At 37.7% G+C, this 15,714-nt stretch overlaps 1 long non-coding RNA gene across 1 annotated transcript; it reads left to right on the forward strand.

Moving 5' to 3' along the window:
* The first annotated feature begins 2,553 nt into the window (after positions 1–2,553).
* LOC120236705 lies at positions 2,554–12,506 on the forward strand. Its single transcript, XR_005529744.1, has 3 exons — positions 2,554–2,650; positions 8,153–8,297; positions 12,347–12,506. It is a non-coding gene; the product is annotated as an uncharacterized LOC120236705 (long non-coding RNA).
* The last annotated feature ends 3,208 nt before the right edge of the window (positions 12,507–15,714 follow it).

Below are 15,714 nucleotides of genomic sequence, written 5' to 3' on the forward strand. Positions count from 1 at the left end.
ACTCTATCCTTGGGTCCCTAAGAATAAAGGAGGGTTGTACATCTTTCTGACTCTTTTTGACCCACAGTACTTAGGAATGTGGAAGAGGTAGAGAAATGAGGGTGGGCAGTCCCAAGTCCTTATTCAGAGTCTCTAAATTCTCCTCTTCTTACTTAATTTTCTTCTTCCTTTCCAGGGAAAGTTTGCATGGAGGGAGGAAAAAAAAAAAAAGACTTTCTTAATGATTTTCCTTGAGAATCTTTGATATTATATGTGCAATCATCTTTATTATTATTATATTATTAGTTATTTAAACCAAAGGATTTGGTATCTTTTTTCTCTTTTACTTCTTTGACACCTTAAAAAGAGCATATCCACCTCATGTACCCCAGCCCATCTGAAAGTGGGTCATGGGGTTAATATACATGTGGAAAAAACACATCAGTTTATACTTCCCATTGCCTACTAAATTTAAACTTATCTTTAATACCTTCCTCTTTTTAGCTTCTATATCCAGGATCCAAGACCTATCTTTTCTTTAAAATACATTTCCTTATTTGTGCATTCCTTTCAATTCTGACAGCTATTGCCCTAGTGAAGACCCTATCAAATCCCAGGATTACTGAAATGGCCTCTCAGCAGACCTCAGTGACTCCAGTCTCTTGCAATTTGAATCTGTCTTTCGTATTGTTGCTAGAATAGTTTTCTTTAAACACCACTTTTATCATTTCAATCCTCTATTAAAAAATCTACAGTGCCTACCCACTGGGTCAAGTTCAAAATATTTTACTTGACTTCTGGGCTGACTGTAACAGGGATTCACTTTATCTATAAAATCTTGTCTTTCCTAGTCACAGCAAGAACTTTTTAAGTTGGTTTCCTTATTTTCCTTTATTAGTCATCCAAATTTTTACCTTTTAACTTAGGCTACATTACTTCCCAGTCATGTCAGCTCCCTCTTATTTCTTTTTTCCCCAATTTTAACTATGTTTTAAGAACCAGTCCAAGCCCCACCATTTTCCTTATGTCTCTTCCCCAACTGGGAACAGTTATAGTCTCTCTCTTGCTGTGGTCCCCAAACTTTCCTGAAGATTAGAATCACCTGGAGGTGGGGTGCCTTTAAAAAAATTCCCATGCCCAGGTTACACCCCCCCAGGGGGTGTGTTTTAGATCCCCAGGTAATTCCAATGTGCAGTGAAGTTTGGGGAACCACTGCTTTTTGTTTACTATAATGTATGTCAGCTGGAACTTAACTTTGTACGTGGCTGTATTTGGTCTAATACTGGCCTCCATCTGTTGTTGTTATTATTATCTGTTACTCATGTAGAATGTAATATGCCGATGAAAAGCAAACACGTTTTATACCAATTAGAGATTTTGTTGGTGTTCCACCCAGATCTTCTTGTATATCTTTCACTTACCTTTTCACCCATCCTGCAGCCTTGGCATGGTTTTAGTTCCAATGGCCAGCACCTGTAAACCTTCTTTGCCAGGCCAACCTCCGGCTCCTTATCTCATGAGTAATGTGCCTGGGAATATGAAAGCCCAGCTCCTTTGCTTTGTTTGGGTAAATGTCAGAGTTCCCTGCAGGATTAAGGTGAGGGTACCCTCCATGGGACTTAGTCTGAAACACATCCTTGCCTGGCTTCTCGCTGTTCTGCTTTCCCTTCTCCCTTACTGATTTCTCTGGGGAGCATCTTCTTAATAAATCACTTACTTATGAATCTTCATCTCAGAGTCTGCCTTTTGGGAACCCAACCTAAGATACTTATCTTTTGCTCAAAGCAGAGCGCTGAGTACATATAAAATTCAATGAAGATTTATTAGAACAGGGATTCTTGATATATGAAATAGAAACACAATTTAATAAAACCTTAGTTGAAGGTACTGAAATATAATATATTCAGGGGTTCTCTATAGAGTTATATATACTTTCTTAAATGTAATTTTAAAAATCTTGGACATATTGAAATCTCACTTGAGATAGGAAATATGGGCTAGGAAAAATTTTATTAACAATATTTATAAAGATACCCGAGGAAGAGTTTGGGACCAAGCCATGTAGTATCAAAGCAACTGTGTGCTATTGTTTTATCCCAGAACACGAGACCCTGCATTTAACTGCACATGACAAATGTTGAGAGGAACTTTGTCCTCTCGACTTGGGCCTGAGAATTTGCATTTCTAAAAAGATCCCAAGTTGGCTTTGTGACATTGGAGTCAGAGGAGAAGGGTCAGGTCAGACCCCTGTGCATCACCAGTGTCACTAGCTTAGGCTGGGTCGAGTTTTATGAATATTTCAAATCATGGAGATGATCAGACATTGATGGCATCTGCTTAAGATACTCAGAGGCTAGAAAGCAGTAGTCAAACAATCACATCTGGACCAGTAATTGGAAAAAATAAAATTGCATTTTGTTAATTAATGTTCAACTGAATGTTCAGTGAGTAGTTACTTACCCTTAAACTATCAGCTCACCTAGAACAGAGTTGTAGGCCAGTGAAGCAGACTTTTAACATCTTGAATTTTTAAATTTTAATTTTTTTTCCCTTTCTTTCTCTTCTCAGGGCTAGCAGTAGTGATTTAGCATCTTTTTTCCTTCCTACTCTGTCTCTTCATAGGGTCCATAGTAGAGAATAAAGAATTCAGCTTATTCAACTGTTTAATAAGGTATGTGGTTACATACATCATCACATGAATTATATATACATATACATATATAATCATTATATGAATTTTACAAGTTATATAGAACTTGAGATTTTCCTTATTTTCATAATTATTAGTTATTATGAGGAGGTTTTAGGAATTAGCATATAAAGAAAAATATAAGCCTAGTGTTTTGATATGATTTCCCCCTTTTTGCTACCTCTTCTTACCAGTGTATTCTGGAAAAGCTATTTGTACATATTTCTCTGTGTATGCAAATTTCTCAGCTAATAGCTTTGCTCTGTTTTCATAGGACACATTATGCATGATTGCAAAAATGACTTTCACATAGCCACAATTTACTGTTTTTGTTTAGTTGCCCTTCTGGATTGTATCGCAATTAGCACCTGATGAGGCCCTCTTCCTTTCAAAAAGTAAACTGGTACCATTTTACGCTGTTTGATGTAAAACAAGTTCCACTAGATGGCGCAATTGGAGCACAGACCAGTATATCTTTGGTTGCTATGTCTCTGTAAAACCCTCGGTTTGAAATCTATCCTAGCTTGTCATTTTGGCTTGCGAATCATGTCTGCTCCCTGCTAAACTAAATGGATTGGGATGATTTGATATTTCGGTAAGAGACCATGCATTCCCAGAGGCTCTTAGAGGACACTAGCCAAAACAATAAAGATGGCTTTTTTTTTTTTTTTCCGTCCAGTCTTAATCTACACCAGTCCTTTGCTGGTATTTTTGGTTCCCTTATGCTACTCGCCTGATATCTCCCTTCCTTCCTCCCAAAGGGACATCATCTTTTCACCTTGGCCACTGCCTCAGTCAGTCTATGAATATTTCACCCATTCTTGTCTCAGCTGACTGAGGGGTGTTATGGGTTTTATTAGATTATGAACTGTTAACAATTAACTAATTTTTTTTTTTTTTTTTTTTTTTTACAGTTGTCCAGTGGTTCTCAAAAGTGCAGTCACTGGGCTAGCAGCATCACCTGGGAATTTGTTAGGAATGCAAATCCTCAGGCCCAAAGCCAGATCGCCTTAATTGGAAACTTAGGGGTGGGGGGGGCTGCAATCTGGATTTTCACAAGCCCTCCAGGTGATTCTACTGCACATTGAACTTGGGAGCTGGCGTATTAGATCCTTCCTGGTAACACAACTCTTACCCCATTTGGGCTAACTTGTCTCCTGAAAGTCATTAACACCGAACTTTGAAGGCAGACAGGTGGAGGAAGAATGTTTGAGGTGAGAGTGGTTCCACTTGATCTTCTGGGATACTGGTTCCTCTCTTCCTTCAGGGTCTGCCCGTCATCACAGCTGTCCCTTCTGTCCCCCGTCGCCATCACCATGGAGGGGAATATTTAAGCTTGAGTCTCGTATGTAAATGAAGTGGAGGGTATGTTGTCATTCATACTTCTTTTTGGAGAAAGAAGTGTGAGATGGCCAGGAAGGCCACAAGATGGCAGCTTTGTTCCTGCACTATCTGCATTTTTGAAAGGCAGTTTCTGTGTCTTTACTGTAGTCAAAGAAAGGCAACCCAATGGCAGGGGTCCTTTACTGGCTAGGCTGTTTGTGACTTCCTCTACTGCAGTGTGAGTCAGGAGAGAGGGAGATTAGTGGGTCACAGAGCCGTCATGTGAGACTGCTTCCACAATTGTTCCCATTTCACTGAATAAACGTGGAGATCCTAGGGGGATTCAAGGAACCCCTGAGTCTGGGGCTCAGTCAAGCACAGTCAGCTCAAACAGGTGCCCCAGTAGCTCTGTTTTCAGTCCTTTAATGAATGCTGAGAGTCTGCAGTTACAAATCACCTGAGGAGCTTTCAGATCTGATGCCCAGGCTGCACCCTCAGCCAGTACTATGAAAACCTCAGGGATAGCTCCAGGGTATCAGTGCAGTTTTAAACCTTGCCTTGTGATTCTACGTGTGTAACTAGGACTGTGTATAAAATAAGTTGAGATGAAATTTGTGGCAAAGGTGGTTCAATGGAGAAACCTGGGTGATTACCTCATACTCCCATGTAAATTTCAGCAGTGGAGTTTGTCTTGGCCAGTTTTGATATTCAAAAAAGTGAGTCTCTTGTACAGAAAAGGCATCACTCCCCTTCTCCAACCTCTCCTTCTCTTTTTCCTCTTCCTTCTCTCTCTTCCTCCCTCCTTTCCTCTGTCCCTCCCCCCCTTTTTCTTTCTTTCCTCCTTCCTCCCTTCCTCCCTTCCTTCCTTCCCTCCCTTCTTTCTTTCTTTCTTTCTTTCTTTCTTTCTTTCTTTCTTTCTTTCTTTCTTTCTTTCTTTCTTTCTTTCTTTTCTTTCTTTCTTTCTTTCTTTCTCTATGTGTTTCTTGATATAGAGACTGAAAATCCAAAATTGTGGCCACAAATTGGGGCTACTTAAAAGTAAAATATTGACCAAAAACATATAATTAATGCTGTGAGTTAAAAATACTATAAACTACAAAAACTTCTTTCTTTTCTGACATTTGCCACACATTTGTAGGTGTCCCCAGGCTACATTTTCTATTTTAAAGGATATGATAGTAAAACAAAAAAATCCATCAGGCTTGATAAAAGACTGCTATTTTTCATTTCATTACCTTGTCCTGAATAGACAGAGTGAAAACATTCTGTAATAATTGGTTGCAAAATTTTGTAGAACTACTTGATGGAGCTGGAAATTATTCTGTAATACCAAACTCCTTTTGTACTGAATCATGCGAGTTTCATGAAACCATATATGTGAATACTTTCTTCTCTATTTAATCTGGAAAATTCTACATATTTCCATGCAAAATTATTAATAATAGGTTATGAAATCTGGAAGGATATGTAGTTGTGGTATGTGAAATATGAGATACAGTTCAACTTAATATAAATGAGGCTTAGCTTCGTTCTTTATTACCTAAAAGCCATCTCCAGAAATCCCAGTGTTAGCGATACATTATTAATCTCCTAGACTATTCTCTTTTGAAATGTACATGTTACTAGAAGAAATAATTTGTTAGGTCCTTACTTGGCAAAAGTTTATCACATCATTCTCTATGAGTGGAAATTAGGTGAAAAAATTGAGAGACTCAGGAAAAGGGAGCCAATGAATACAGAACAGACTGGAACAAAAGAAAAGTTAAGTTAAAGAATGGGGACTAGAGGGAGTTTTATTTTCCATTTTGACTTAAGGATAGGTTAGGGTCAAAACTTTGGAAATTTGGAAGTAGCTCATTTGTAGAATTGATGCTCTGACTTTTTTCAAGTGACTTTTTCCAAATGACACTTCATTGGTTTGTGGGTACTTTAAGAGAAGAAAAAGGCCACAGTCTTTATAGTAAGGTGTCTTGCATTCCAGACAGGTTTTCTGGATCCTAGAGACCTCTCACATTACTATAGACATGTCCAAGGCAGTTTGACCTATTCATAATTTAAGCTATCTTCTACTTTTGAAACAACATTAGTTAGGAAGCAGTGAACTTTTCAAGTCATGGTTTAGATTCTGTTGATGTTTAAAATTAACACACATGGACTCCCTGACTCATATTTAAGCCCTTCTGTCTGTGAGGGATCAGCTAAAGCTTGAGAGACCTACTTGGTATTGAACCTGATTTGTCATTTAATTGGTAAACCTCTATTCCTATGGCATTATAAAAATTTCAGGCATCAATACCTGTCTGTCTAAAGACATACACATATTCAATTAGTGGGATCATTTGTTTCAATAGCTGCTTTTATTTTTTGTTGTTGATATAATAGTTAACACTTACATTCGTCTCTGCCTATTAAAGGGACTCCATCAGGGAGCAGGGAGGTAACATGTTCGGTGACAGCAGGCTTAGTCACCCTGCTGTGTGAACGAGATGAATAATGTTTTTTAATCTTACATCTATTGACTTACTCCTTTTAAAACATATACACCATTACTGAAAGACACCACGGCAGACTGTATTTTGTTAACAGTTTATCTTTTTCATATCTTCATTATTAAATCAAATGGTACATTTACTTACATGGTTCTACATAAAATGAAGTTGCTGCATGACATTTCTTATTGTTTATAATTCCCATTTTGAAAGATCTAGTCACGCATTCTTGAAATTCTGTAAATGCTTTCAATCTTCATACTAGTGGTTTTCATTTTTCTTTCTTGGCTCTTTGGCTGCCAAATCCTCTCCCATTTTAAGCATTATCTTGCTTATGTTATGCGATTTACCTGCTATTTGTCAAAACAATTTTTAGAATGACATTTTCTAGTTTCCCATTAGAGCACAGCATGAAGAAAAATCGGATATAAAAGATCATATTGGTGAATATTTTCATTAGACAAAGGCGTTTTGTGAAAATTCAGAATTCTAATAAAAACAATTTGGGAAAATCAATTACTTCATGAATTTAAGAAGAGCCAATATTATCCTAAGACAATGCTTTTTTCGAAACATGATATTTCCTTCAAAAAGACTGTAGCCAAAATGTAATTTCTTTTATATCCAGACCAATTTCTTGTAGATCTTGTTCTTATGGATCATGATTAATTGTATGGCTCATGCAAGTCAGAATTATTCCATTCTAGAATTATTCAACAGTTATTCTTGAATCTGGTGTCGTGTTTGATAATCTGTAGTGTCATAAGAACATTCTTACTAAGTAGTAGCTTACTCAAGTAATTAATTTCCTCTCACTGTTGTTCTGGTAGAAAAAGAGAATATTTGGCCACCTTGGTTATAACTCTCCTAAATACTAATAAGTGACTCATTGATTTAGATAGACATTTCCCCCACCTTAAAATCTCTGAAATTGGGATATTCCTTGTAGTCAGAGATATTGTGCTATTATAATTGGCAGTGTTTTATTCTTTCTTAGTGACATAAAATAATTATGTATCACACAATCAATGGCATCATAGATTTAAATGACATATAACTGAATTAAATTTGGAATTAACAGTGATTTAACAGTTTCATATTTCCAGGGGGATTTAAAAACAGTTTTTGCTGTTATGATTAATTGTGCAGTCAAGATTCTTACACCATTTTTATACGCCAGAAGACCAAAATATCCTCAGTGTGAGGAAGTGGAGAGCAATATGTATTGGAAATTCATCATAGTTTAGAACCAATCTAGGCATAGTGCTGAGGATATTGACCACTTCCAGGTCTCACCTAATTTGTTTTGAACAAGGTTTTCAAGTTAATTGATTTATTTTTCTATAAGCATAAGGTTATAATTTGGTGTTCTGTCCTGGAGACCCTTTTATAAAAAATCATAAAACATTAAAATTGATTATGAAAATAAATGAGGAACTCTTTCATATATAGGTAGGCTTTTACAGTTATGTACTGGGTATTGAAAACTGGTAAGTGATTTGGGGCTAGTTAACAGGGCTAAAATGGTGACAGAAACATGATATTCCTATAGTGTATGTATGTGTGTATGTGTATGTGTATATTTGTATATAAGTGCATGCATATATATTTATAAATACATATTTATATTAACATCTACATTATATATTTATTTACATATTTATGCCATTAGAAGTGCCAGGAGGGTTCTGCAGATGTAGACTGCCTGCAGCTTTGACAGATGAAATCTAGACAGAAGTTTTCCTTTGCTGGCAAATTTCTGTGTAGCATGCATAGACATTCATCATTCTTCTGAAAACCTTAAAATTGCTTTCAAGGTAAGGATCATCTCTTCTTAAAAGTTTTTTTTTTTTTCTTGCAGGTAGAGTGTTTATTAGGTGGTTGTGAAAATCTTTTATGGTAAATTCTGGAGAAGGAATATTTCTAACATGACTTCTCCTATGGTCCATCCCTTCCTCTTCCATCCCAGTGAGAAATTAAACTATATATTTTTTCTTTTTTTAATGTTTATTTATTTATTTTTGGAAGGGGAGGTGGGAGAGAGAGAGAGAGAGCGCACACAGGCAGGGAGGGGCAGAGAGAGGGAGAGACAGAATCAGAAGCAGGCTCCAAGCTCTGGGCTGTCAGCGCAGAGCCTGATGAAGGCCTGAATCCCAGGAACTGTGAAATCATGACCTGAGCCAAAGTTGGATGCTTAGCCGACTGAGCCACCCAGGTACCCAAGAATCCCCGTCTTTATAGAATTTACCTTCTAGTAAAGCGAGGCCAGTCCTAAATTTCATGTTTGTATATACTATGTTAGAGCATTGTAAGTGCTATGCAGAAAATTAAACAGAATAAGAGGGATGGGAGATATGTGGTGAGAAAGGTTCTAGCTGTAAATATGGTGAGCAGGATAGAGCACATTGAGAGAGTCACCTTTAGGCAAAGAAATGAACACAGGAAGGACAAGAGTAACAGCGATATAGTACAAAAGCTGAGGCAGGAGAGCACTGCCAGTGCTCCGAGACAAGAGGGAGGAGTGAGGGAAGTGAGGGAGGCCAGATTTTACCTGGACATTGGCTTTTACCTGAGGGAAATGGAGGGGTCACTGTAGAGCTTTAGCCGAAGAATGGCATGATCCACTGTCATTTGAAAAGTATCACTCTGGCTGATCATATGAGATTTTACTGTCACCTTAGCAGTATTATTTATGATGATAAAAGTTGCATAAATGGGGCACCTGGGTGGCTGAGTCAGTTGAGGGTATGGCTCCATTTTAGCTCAAGTCATGATTTCACAGTTCATGGGATCAAGCCCTGCATTGAGCTCTGTACTGGCAGTGTGGAGCCTGCTTGGGTTTCTGTCTCTCTTCTCTCTCTGCCTCTTCTCCGCTTGCATACTCTTTCTCTCTCTCAAAATAAATAAATAAATAAATAAATAAATAAATAAATTTTAAAAAGTTGCACAAGCGGAAAGGTCATAAGTGAGGCCAGCATTATTGAGTGAAACGCACACAAAGCATTGCATGGTGAAATGTTCTAGTCTCTGGGACACACAATATTCCTACCCACCACCAGCCATCCTGCTTCAGGAACTAAATTAAGGCCTTTAGGAAGAGTGGTGTAGGTTCCATTTTTATTGCAGCTCACACATTGTGCCTTTGGTATGCTCAGGGACATGCATGGTATGCCTCTTTACAGACTGACCCTAGATATAGGAAGCCAAGGTCCCATATGCCCAATGGCATAATATGTCAAGGCCAAGTCCCCATAATCTAGATATGGCTGGTAAATAAATGACTCAATGAAATGATTCAGCCCCTATGTTGGATGCTATTCTCAGTGCTGGGAATATAAGAATAAGTAATGAATGGCTTCTTCCTCATTGGGCTTATGACCTGGGGAAGATGTAAGTTTTGTGTGTTGGGACTTTTGCTGTTTTTACTAGATGGGAAAAAAATATATAATTAATTCTGTTCCATTCAGTTTTCTTCTGTCAGACTATTTTTTTTTGGTTGTTTCTTTTTTTTAATTTTTAAAAATCTTTTAAAAACCTTTTTTTTTAGTAAAGTACTTCATTTAAGACAGTATACAAATAGAATTTTCCTACAGAATCTCAGGAAATATCTTCTGCTGTCTTCTCATAAATATGCTTAGTCTATCTAAATGGTTAAGTGTTTAGATATGTAAGTAGTAAGGTTGAATTACTTAACATTTATGTGGCTCCTTCTGTCCAGTGGTGAGACAGTGCAGACTAAACCTGATATTCCCCCCTATGCTTCATTGAAGGCAAATCTATGTTTTGTCTTCAAATAATTTAAAAAAAAAGTTTGTTTATTTATTTTGAAAGAGAGAGGGAACAGGAGAGGGGCAGAGAGAGATGGAGAGAGAATTCCAAGTAGGCTCTGTGTTGTCTGTGCAGAGCCTGACACAGGACTTGATCCCAGGAAACCTGAGCTGAAACCAGGAGTCAAAACTTAACTGACTGGGACACCTAGGCACCCCTTTCACATAACTTATTTGGATTTTATAGAGAACAGTTGAGAAGTCACTTTGTTTCCTAAATATAAATATGTGAAAAATTAAATTATGTGGTAAAATGTGGGGAAACTGTTTTCAAGTAATTGATCTTTCTATGAGTTGATTTCTTAGCTATGTTACTCTGTTTGGTTCTGCCTAGGGTAACACAATATTTTTGCCACCTGGTAACCATTTAGTGGCTTGCTGTCTGTCATATCGGAATCATTAATCTAAGATCCACAGAACACACTGACCTCATCAAGAACTATCAGCCACATTAATCACATAGTGAGCAGTAATTAATACCCTTGCTACACATCTCAGCAGATGCCAAGTGGTAACTGTGCCCAGAAACAGAGACATTTGGTGGGTGGTCTGAAGGGGGATGGATTGAGACACACTTGTAGGAAACTTGCTGCCCAAATGAATGAGAAAATCACATTCCTTATTTGTTAGCTTCAAGCATGCCCACTGGTTGTACAGATTTCCTCGAGGGCCCTGTACAAAGCTCAGTATCTTTACCCTGTGCAATTGTAGTATCTTTGACAAATTTCCCTTAATGCACTTCTCATAGAGGTTTTTTGGTAGGTATGCCCCTCTTTCCTATTAATGTGTGAGCAGCGAAAAGCTTGAATATATGTTGTATTTATATTTCTAATTCTGGACCAGCACAGTTCCTGGTACTTATTACTGTACCATTAGGTACCTACTAAATGAATGATTGAGTGTGTATGTGAATATGCAGTATATGCAAACAACCTCTGATAAGAGCTGGTACTTCTCAGGTATGGACTGACTGGTGTCATATTCATATGGTCGACACAGAGAAGATGCTCAATAAATGCTCATTGAATCTATGCACTTCTTGACAGAGACTTCAGTAGAAACCTCTCCCCTGGTAATAGTGTTGAGACCATGCATATTGGTAAATGGGGTCAGCTACTAAGTGAATTTTTAAAAGACCTCTTTATTCACAGTAAAAGTATCTTGTAGAAGGTTAGAGAATATAAATAACAGCAATAGCAACACCAAGCCTGGAGGGATGTTTACTGTAAGTGAAAATATTTATGTAATTTTACTTAAAGAGAAGAACCAAAATCGCAGATGTGTTTTTAGAATTCTCTGGGGACTTCTAGGGAAAAAAAGAAGGAAATACAAAGGATCCAAAATTTAACTTCTCTTTCTAAAACAATTAAAAACCACACATACACACACACACACACAGAAACAGATACAGGTGCTCACGCGTGTGCGTGCAAACACACATGCACACAGACACACACAACTGCCTCTAGAAAATTCATTATGTTACAGTCTCATTTTTACTGTAGCTAACAAGGACATCAAAATAAAATAAAACATACCTTCCTACTTCCAGCTAACACAGTGATAAATAAATATAATTTTTTATGTGGAAGGATTTATGTGGCTTATATTACATAGACAGTTTTTGCCAGTGGATCTAGGCCAATTATGCATTAAATACTTATTAATATATGAATTTTTTAAAAAACCTAATAGAGTTTCCTTTTTGTCTTCAGAGTGTACCATATGTAAGGAAACTTTGAAATTCCCTTGTGATTTTTACTGAGCTTTATTTTTAATAGAAAAAGTAATTGGCACATATCGGCGTATCTGGGGCCAGGTGAGTAGGGATCAATGAAGAAAATATCTCTCATTTACCCTGCTGATTTAAAGTACTCTGAAGATTCTAAACAAAAATGATGGGTAACCATGGTGAAAAGCTGAATGAGGTGGACTTAGGCATTCAGGACTTGTCTTTCTAATTTAGTGGCTCATGCTTTTCTGACCTGCTGCTTTACTCACTTGATATTCTTATCAATTATTCATTTGTTTGGTTTCAGTGTGGTCCTCAATCTGATCATCCCATTGTGTAGTTGGCTGGTCTGGTGTCTCTGCAGAGCTCGTGGCCTCCATTTCCTTTTCTGGTACAAGCAGACCTGCTGCTTCTAACACTACCCTTCCTGTACTTCTCACTTCATTGGTTTCAATTTTGGGTGGAAGAATACATCTGAAATAATTAAATTTAATCATTCCATTTCAGAATTAAAATACATATGTTCAAGATGGGTTGTTATAGTAAATCATTTCATCAGTTTAAAAATAGTTCTTCAAGGGGCGCCTGGATGGCTCAGTCGGTAAAGCATCTGACTTCGGCTCAGGTCATGATCTCACAGTTCGTGGGTTCGAGCCTCAAGTTGGGCTCTGTGCTGACAGCTCAGAGCCTGGAGCCTGCTTCACATTCTGTGTCTCCCTCTCTCTCTCTCTCTGCCCCTCCCCCTCTCACATTCTGTCTCTATCAAAAATAATACGCATTAAAAAATGTTTTTAAATAATTCTTCATTGCTATCCATTTAACCATTTTTCACCTTTCTAATTGCTGAATTGTTTGTAGGCACCATGGTTGCCACCTCTGGCTTACTGTAACACAAAGCACCCAGGATATGGACTGGTTTTACTTCTTCACCATCTTTAAAGAGGTTTTTGAAAAGGTGAAAATAACAACACTTTAATTCATATAATCAAAATATGGAAAGCAGTTATTTCTGTGACTGTGCCAGGTGCCTAAACATTTTCATGTGAGAAGGCCTGTATCATCTGTAATTGTCTTAAGAAAACATGCTAAAGACACTTAGCATGCCCTTTTACTAAACAGAAGTAACTTAATAGTTCCCACGTTGAGAGGATGCTTTATCACAGCACACATATCTAAGACATTTACCTTGGATTCATCATAAAGAAAATTAAAAATGGTCAGACCCACAGTTTATTTTCCAAGTATTCTGATAGATGTAGTCTGGGCAAATAGTTTCTTCAGTCATGTTTCAGCCCCCTGCCATTTATTTTTCTGGATTGAACCCTATCAATTTGAAATGTATTGGCACAATCGTATGAAATGAGGTTTGGAGGATATGTGAGGAATGAAACTTGAAATTCAGTAGGGAAAATTGAGAGGATTATATTGAGTAAAGCCTAGTAAATGGTAGCATTTGAACTGAGCTAATAGACAATGGAATAAGATAGCTATAAGTTTGACAAATTACCATATAAAAGGTGGTAAAAAAAAAAGCTGGGTTATCAGAGTTGGACACTATAATGTGTGGGTTCGCTGAGGAAAAGTGAGTACATTTGTGTATGGTTTTCCTACTATCTCTTTCTCTTTATAATGTTTTATTTTTGAGAGAGAGACAGAATGGAAGCAGGAGAGAGGCAGAGAGAGGGGGAGACACAGAATCTGAAGCAGGCCCCACACTCCAAGTGGTCAGCACAGAGCCTGACACGAGGCGCGAACCCACGGACCACGAGATCATAATCTGTGCTGAAGTCAGAAGCTTAACTGACTGAACCACCCAGGCGCCCCAGTTTTCCTACTATTTCTATATGTGTGAGGGCCATATGGTGTTTTCATAGCCGATCCTGTACGTAATAGATACATGATTAAAGAAAACTCTACTGGCACTAATGCAAAAATGAAAAAAAAAAAAAAAGTCCATCAGATGAAAAGATAAGCGCTGCTAGCCACAGGGTTGAGAATTTGTATATGAGCAAAGCGGTATCTGAAATGAATTGTCTGTTTAAAACAGAAAGCAACATAACTTATTCAGATTCCTTTTAGTCAACATTGCTAAGGTCTCGATCTCAAACTTCAGGACACAGAGGAGTGAGATACAGTAACATGATGGCATGTTGTAGACTGATAAACATAGGCTGTGACAGTGAAGAAAATGCCGCATGGATACAGGACTTCCTGAATATGTATTCGTTCTTAGAATAAAACTTCTGAAGGCCAGGATTGTATTTTATAGGTCTTGTTTAATAATCAGAGTAAACCACATAAAGTGGACTGGTGAAAGAATTAAAGAAGAACAAATATTGAAGATTTTTCTGCAAGTACAGCAGCATTTTAAGTGTCAGCTGCAGCTTTTGCAAAATAAGCGTGAGCATTTCACTCTTGTCCCATCATAGTTATAGAAGGGAGGAATTTTGAAAGGAAAACTGAGAAAGGTCACAGAGTGAGGGTGTGTGTGTGTGTGTGTGTGTGTGTGTGTGTGTGTTCACGCGCTCGCACGTCTTGAGGAGGGTGAAACCAGAGAAGGGGCATGGAGTAATAGGAGTACTCCCAGAGTTACTCTCCCTCACTGCTATTCTTTATGTCTGGACTCTTAGGACAGGCTAAGTAATGTCTAACTTACCAAAAGAGAGAGAACAGAAGAAACTGAAGGTCAAGAACAACCCAAAAAGGAAAATACAGATTCAAAAGTATGATTGTCCTGCAAACTATGCAGTTAGATTGGACAGTATAGCTACTGGTGGTCAGAAAATTCAGGAAAATGTTGCCAGTCATGGCATGGAGCCAAGCAGCATCTTGAGACGAAAGGTATTTCTTGGAACATCAAAGCCACGTTCCGTACCAGTATCTGCAGACAGCATCAGCAGAGGAATCTAGGCGACAGACATATCCTGGGGGAGTAAGGAGTAGGTGAAACTGTCCTTTTGGCCCAGATAACTACTCTGTACCAAGTGCAAACTGTAATGTATAAATGACATGTTTGGTTTTCATGACTGATCACGAAGGTTCTCCCATATAGCAGTGCACAGCAACGTGTGACCATGAGAATGAAGCGGGATGGAGATAGATGAACAGTAAGAGGAGTGTGGTAGTAACAGTTGAGTGTGGAGAGCTTGTACATTAGAAACTGGATTTATATGAGTGTAGGGGAATTTTGCAGCTCATTATATTTAGAGCTTCTACTACTATCAGAAGACCACCTTGATAAAAATGGGGAAGATAAAAACAGAACTAGTACTGGCCCTAAGACTTTGAAGAGAGATTGTTGATGCAAAGAGACTCCCACCTGATAAGTAAGTGTTATCATTAATTATATAGCACACACATCAGTCATTTTAGAAAATTACCACCTTTGTTATCTTTTATAGCATTTTTGTTTCAAAGTTTAATTTTAATTTAAATGTTATGGTCCAAATCTGAAAACTCCCTTCAAAAACTCTATTAATTCATAAGGGGAAAATATCTGAATCTGAAAGAAAACAAACTGATCACATGATCAGTTATCTATTTCATTCATTTATTCATCCACCCATCTGTCCATCTATTTATCCTGCCAGCCAATACTTATTGCAAATATATGGTGTACCTAACACTAGAATACAGGTATTAACAAAATATTCTGCTTGCTCTGAATTTACAATT

Source organism: Hyaena hyaena, unplaced genomic scaffold (assembly GCF_003009895.1).
Source record: "Hyaena hyaena isolate Hyena2069 unplaced genomic scaffold, ASM300989v1 scaffold_159, whole genome shotgun sequence".
NCBI lineage: Eukaryota > Metazoa > Chordata > Mammalia > Carnivora > Hyaenidae > Hyaena > Hyaena hyaena.